The sequence below is a fragment of the Papaver somniferum genome, chromosome 10 (assembly GCF_003573695.1).
Source record: "Papaver somniferum cultivar HN1 chromosome 10, ASM357369v1, whole genome shotgun sequence".
Taxonomy (NCBI): domain Eukaryota; kingdom Viridiplantae; phylum Streptophyta; class Magnoliopsida; order Ranunculales; family Papaveraceae; genus Papaver; species Papaver somniferum.
In genome coordinates, this window is record NC_039367.1 from 16292518 (window position 1) to 16299261 (window position 6744).

The following is a 6744-nucleotide window of genomic DNA, read 5'->3' on the forward strand; positions in this document are numbered from 1 at the left end:
TCTTATTTGTTCAGTTTGGAAGTTACACTAACATCACTAGATTGGAGGGATTGAAATTTAGGATCGAAGTCACTCTAACATCACTAGATTGGAGTGATTTAGGAATAAGCAAGTTACAACAATCATATTGGATGAAATATGAACGGGTCGATTCTTTTATCCGGTAGGCGGTAGTAACCATAGACCACCATTTCTCAATGCTGTATTTCTAAAGCAAGAGGGTAATAGTGTAAAACTGAATTGGCATTTTTTTTAATTTTAATTTCAAAACTAAATTGTAAACAAATAGCACATTATCATGCTTCAAAAAAAAAAAAACAAAAAAAAAAACACATTATTATCTTTGATCCTTGTTACTATTTGGTCGACTAAAAACTAAAAATAAAATAAAATAAATTATAACTCTAAAATCTGGTGATTTTGGTGCGGGATCCTAGTACATCAAACCAAAAGACTACTTTAGTATTATGAAGAGTTTATGCTTTTATTATTCGGAGATGCTGCACTAATCGCGGTTTGAATCTCGCAATTCATCCCGGTAGGTATAATAAAGTGGCCCCTCTTCAACCCCGTGATTTAGCAGGGTGAGTGGTTTACGATGAGGCCAATCTTATTGTGTTTGTTGGGATACCAATGGTAATTAACTATTTATATTCATTATTTGCAAAAAAAAAAAAAAAAAACATAAGGAAACAAAGAAAATAAAATTATTAAGAAGAATTTTTTAAGAAGTTACATATATATTTATTAACATATTGCTCCTTACTAGTTGTCGATCGGAGCAAAACACTTTTTTGTCTAAGATTATAATTCCTTAATATTTGAGTGTCCACAGAAAACCAATTACATTCATTCGAGCCCATACTAAAAACTCAAGAGATTATTCAATGTCATGGATATTGAATGATGAGTACAAATATTCTATAGGATTTTTCTCTTTATCGAAAAGGATACAGTAAGGTTAATATCCTACACGAATGTAGGATATCTGATAACATAAGTATATATATATATATATATGCAAAATTGCTATTATAAGTTAGAATATGCTTAATTTTGACATACTTTGATGATTTTAACTAAAATGAAATGATTTTTTTTTACAAATGCGTCAAATTTAATCTGGTGTTACAATTATAGAATCACGAAAAATAAAACGAATAAGTTTAGTGTTTCGTTTTGGTCATAGTGTTTCTGATAATGTTAGATGTTACTTGATATCGATCGGACAACTTTATCTAAATGGATAGGGATATCACTTTTAAATGTAATTTTAATATCAGACATCCGGATATTCTTACTACAATGAATACGATGTTAGTTGGTTGATAGACACATTTTTGTGTCTAATTTGTCTCGATTCTATATATTGATAGTGCTCATTTTTATACTTATTATGGTGTTTTATGTGTGTGTAGGTATTTTTGGACAATAAACATTTTTGGAAAAATCGGCTCGAAAAGTTTCGCGGGCACCCCAGAGGACACTTGCTATTCGGATTCCTCAAATGGATAAGGGGAAGGTCATCTTCTTCATTTGAATTTTGAATTTTGGAGGGAAAATAGGCACCAAATTAGGGTTGAAGAATTGAAGCTGTTCTAAGGAGATTCAATGGCTGAAATCAAATGGGTTTATTCCTAAAGACTAAACAGGGCTGGTAATGGTCTTAGTTTCGCCCAGAATTGGCTGGATAATCGGCAAGAGATGAATCAAGTTATATGGTTTTTGGCGGGAAAATTGTTCTTCACGTACAAAATTAGGGTTCGATTATTAAATGTGTTCCAGGGAGATTCAATCACCAGAATTACTTTGAACGGGCCTGCTTGGGCTAAACAGGGATGGTATATGTCTTCTCATCGATCAGAATTGGCTGGATCATCGAGATGATGCAAAACAGGCCCATGGACTTTCATGGGAATTTCAGGCGAGACTAGGGCAAGTTTATGTCGGGTTTCTTCGTTGATTTGGAGTAGTAACAACCTGTTACGAAAAAACAGGAGGGGTATATACATCAGAATCGAAAAAGGAAGGGTATTGATTGGTTTTCGATAAAACAGAGGAGGTGGAAACATTTTAGGGTCTGCTGATAACTTGGGAAGATACGTGAACTATTAAGAGAGTATATGGACGTCTAGGATCATCTCCTATATTTACTTAAGAGAGTTTTAATCAAAACAGGGAAGACATATTCGGAAATATTCTATCTTAATTATGGAAGATACGTGACCAACATGAAGGAAAATATCTCTTTGCAGATTTACTATATCAATGAGAGAGATATCTACAGCAACAGACGGACGGACAACAAGGTAAGAAGTTATCCCAGAGAGTTATTTTCCGTGGAAAAGAAGAAAAATATCCCGTGGATTGTGGGTGAAGAAAAGGGAGATTAACTCGAGTGATTTGGGGAACTGTTGAGTATATAAGGAGTTGGGATGAGTCGAGAGTTTGGGGTAAGAAACGGAGGTTACAGAGCCGGAGTTGCAGAGGAGTATCAAGGTGCTGCATTGAAGAAGAACACCAACAATATATCACACTTTATAAAGACAATCATCTTTCCTTTGTAACAGCAACTCAATTGTAACAGTGGGATTTGTAACAACTATCTCTGTTACAAACTCGCTGCACTATTCATAAAAGCACGGAGCTCAGTTGTTAGGAATAACATGGTAGTTTCCCCATATCTCGTTGAGTCCTTTTCACTTCTGTTTTTATTTTTCTTTTTAAATATGTTTCTAAGTGATTTGGTGGGGCTCACGATTCAAGTTGTTACCAATGCTAGGGTGAATTAGAGTGATTGATATACCATGAAAAAAAAAGTTGAAAAAGAAAAAGAAAAAAAGTTGAAAAAGAAAAAGAAAAAAAAAGAGATGAAAAAAAAAGAAAAAAAAATTGAGACCAAACCATTTGACCAAAAAGAATAAATTCAATAAAGTCGACCACTGGTAACCTTGTATATGCCAGTTGTGTTGACCTAGAGTTAGGTTATCGACCACTGGTTCCCTTGTATATGCCAGTGTGTTGATATTAGTCAGACTAGTATCTCAATCCATTAAGATAGGTTCATTTTGGCGGAGGCCTTCAGACAGATATGGGAAACACCGTTCACTTAGTAAACATCAAAACCATCTATGTTTTTCTATATCCATCTTCTTGATCTATCCACGTGATTAGTTTTGACTCCGGATATTGATGTCCATAGTGCAACTATCTGAGTAGAGCTCTGTCACTTTATATGAATTTTAGTATGCTTGAGTGCAAACTCGTGTACATCAATTGGAATTTCGCATCAGGGTACTTCTTCCTGTAGTCAATAAGTATGACAACTAAGGATATCCTTTAGTGCCTTCCAAGGTTCTGTGTAGATAGCTAGGGTCTAGAGTAAAGGTTTTGTGGGTATACCTCTTGTAAGCCCTCCGGAGACAACACTCCGCCACTAGGGACACTTAGGGGTTTAAAGGCTTATTGCATACGCTAAATGCAATCGACGATGCCTGCGTCAGTGAGTTAGGATTTTATTTTATTTTATTTTTGCTCGAGGACTAGCAAATAATAGGTTTGGGGGTATTTGATAGACACATTTTTGTGTCTATTTTGTCTCGATTCTATATATTGATAGTGCTCATTTTTGTACTTATTATGGTGTTTTATGTGTGTGTAGGTATTTTTGGCCAATAAACATTTTTGGAAAAATCGGCTCGAAAAGTTGCGCGGGCACCCCGGAGGACACTTGCTATTCAGACCCCTCAAATGGATAAGGGGAAGCTCATCTTCTTCATTTGAATTTTGAATTTTGGAGGGAAAATAGGCACCAAATTAGGGTTGAAGAATTGAAGCCGTTCTAGGGAGATTCAATGGCTGAAATCAAATGGGTTTATTCCTAAAGATTAAACAGGGCTGGTAATGGTCTTAGTTTCGCCCAGAATTGGCTGGATAATCGGCAAGAGATGAATCAAGTTATATGGTTTTTGGCGGGAAAATTGTTCTTCACGTACAGAATTAGGGTTCGATTATTAAACGTGTTCCAGGGAGATTCAATCACCAGAATTACTTTGAACGGGCCTGTTTGGGCTAAACAGGGATGGTATATGTCTTCTCATCGATCAGAATTGGATGGATCATCGAGATGATGCAAAACAGGCCCATGGACTTTCATGGGAATTTCAGGCGAGACTAGGGCAAGTTTATGTCGGGTTTCTTCGTTGATTTGGAGTAGTAACAACCTGTTACGACAAAACAGGAGGGGTATATACATCAGAATCGAAAAGGGAAGGGTATTGATTGGTTTTCGATAAAACAAAGGAGGTGGAAACATTTTAGGGTCTGCTGATAACTTGGGAAGATACGTGAACTATTAAGAGAGTATATGGACGTCTAGGATCATCTCCTATATTTACTTAAGAGAGTTTTAATCAAAACAGGGAAGACATATTCAGAAATATTCTATCTTAATTATGGAAGATACGTGACCAACATGAAGGAAAATATCTCTTTGCAGATTTACTATATCAATGAGAGAGATATCTACAACAACAAACGGACGGACAACAAGGTAAGAAGTTATCCCAGTGAGTTATTTTCCGTGGAAAAGAAGAAAAATATCCCATGGATTGTGGGTGAAGAAAACAGAGATTAACTCGAGTGATTTGGGGAACTGTTGAGTATATAAAGAGTTGGGATGGGTCGAGAGTTTGGGGTAAGAAACGGAGGTTACAGAGCCGAAGTTGCAGAGGAGTATCAAGGTGCTGCATGGAAGAAGAACACCAACAATATATCACACTTTATAAAGACAGTCATCTTTCCTTTGTAACAGCAACCCAATTGTAACAATGGGATTTGTAACAACTATCTCTGTTACAAACTCGCTGCACTATATTATTTTTCAATAAAAACACCTTTTGAGCCATATTTCTATCTTTTGGGTGTGTTTTTGACATGAGGAGCTAAACCCCATCACTGGGATGATGGAGGAAGCCCTATTTCACAATCACTTGGTAACTATAATTGATTCTTTATGACTTTTGCACTTGTTTTAATCGATTTATGATTTTTCTTAATTAGTTGTGATTTTGTTTGATGTCGCATGCTGGGTTTTAGGAACTTTTGAAGCGTCATGCTTGTGATTTACCTCTAATGCTTTATAAAATCTACTTTTGGCAAAGAAAAGAGTCAACAAAAGAGCTAGAATTGTTATGAGTCATCATATGAACCAATTGAATGTGATTAGTGGTGAAATCCTAAGTCTCAGTACCTCTCGATATTCGTGACAACCTTGTGAATATATTTTTAGTATTTTTATTCTTAGTTCTTAAATCAAAACTTTACACAATCCGAGTTGAACGAACTTTACTACCACTTTCAAAACTACATCATTGGTCTTATCGGTTTCAATAGTATCGTTAACCGAAATCAAAAACAGATCCTTTTGTCCCAAGCAATTTGGGGTAGGAGATGAACGTCAATACAGACCAATGACTCAGCCTTTTTATCGGTTCATCTTACGAAGATACGGAAAAATTTACGCCGGCTTGCCCGCTTCTTAAAAACGCACCCATTTTTATCCTGGCTAAGGTATAGGCTGTGTGGGTGACACACAAGCAAAGCGAAAATCCTTGGCGCTATCCTCACCGGGTTCCTTTTTGGTAAAGGGGTGTAGGAACCATTATGATAGGTTTACGTGTTCACGACCACCACCATTGACACCTCCACTTTATCCCTACCCGGTTGCAGGGTTACAGGGGGTAAATTCCCCCTTCACAATCCTGCTAGGGTAGTTTCACATGTTTGCTGGTTGTAAGAAGAATATGGTGGTACATCTTGACCAAGAAAAAATCCCCACCTCTACCTCCGAAGTCGAGGACCTATCCAAGTTCAGATATCATACCTCTTTAACATGGATCATTGCTTTCCACGTACGCCTGTCTAACGCTAGACCTTAGGATAAGTTTCTCCCAGTTAGTTACGGTCGAATTATTCATTTCATCCTTTCTTTCGCTCGTTTGATGAGTTCTACGCATACCGGCGCATATGGTGGCCTTCGTTGGAGATTCCCAAACCAGCGCAGATACTGGGTGAGGATCTACTCCATTGGTGCTACCCCTATTTTTTTTCGTACACATTCATTCCTGATTCGGTCGTGCCTCGTGTGTCCGCAAGTCTACCTCAGCATTTGCATCTTCGTCGCTTGCAACTTTCTAATGTGCTGGTTTTTAGTATCGCTATTTTGTAAAACTTTCCTTTCATATTTCAGCTTCACTCGGCATTTTCTGTCGCAAAGGATGCATGTTTCCAGTCTCCATTATGCCCATCTCGGTTGTGTCTTGTATCTGATGTCCCCGCTAATTCCGCCATTGCTTTAGACCATCGATCCCAATTATTTGAAGAAGTCCTTTCTCGGTACAGTCTTCCCGACTAACAACACATTTCCTTCGATGGTTCTGGTATCCGTGAAATCACAGTTCAGGTACTCAGTCTTGGTCCCGCTGAGCCTAAAGCCTTTCAATTCAAGAGTTCGTAACCACCACTCTAGCTTTTCTTCGACTTCGGACTTAGACTCTCCAATAAGCGCCACGTCATTTGCACATAGCATACACCACGGGATCTCACCTTGAATGTCTCTCGTAATTTGATCTATCACTAGAGAAATGATATAGGGACTAAGGGTTGATATTTGGCGTATCCCTATCTTGTTGGAAAGTCGCTCAAAACTCCTATTTGAGGGTGAAAACGGTTTCTGCTGATTTC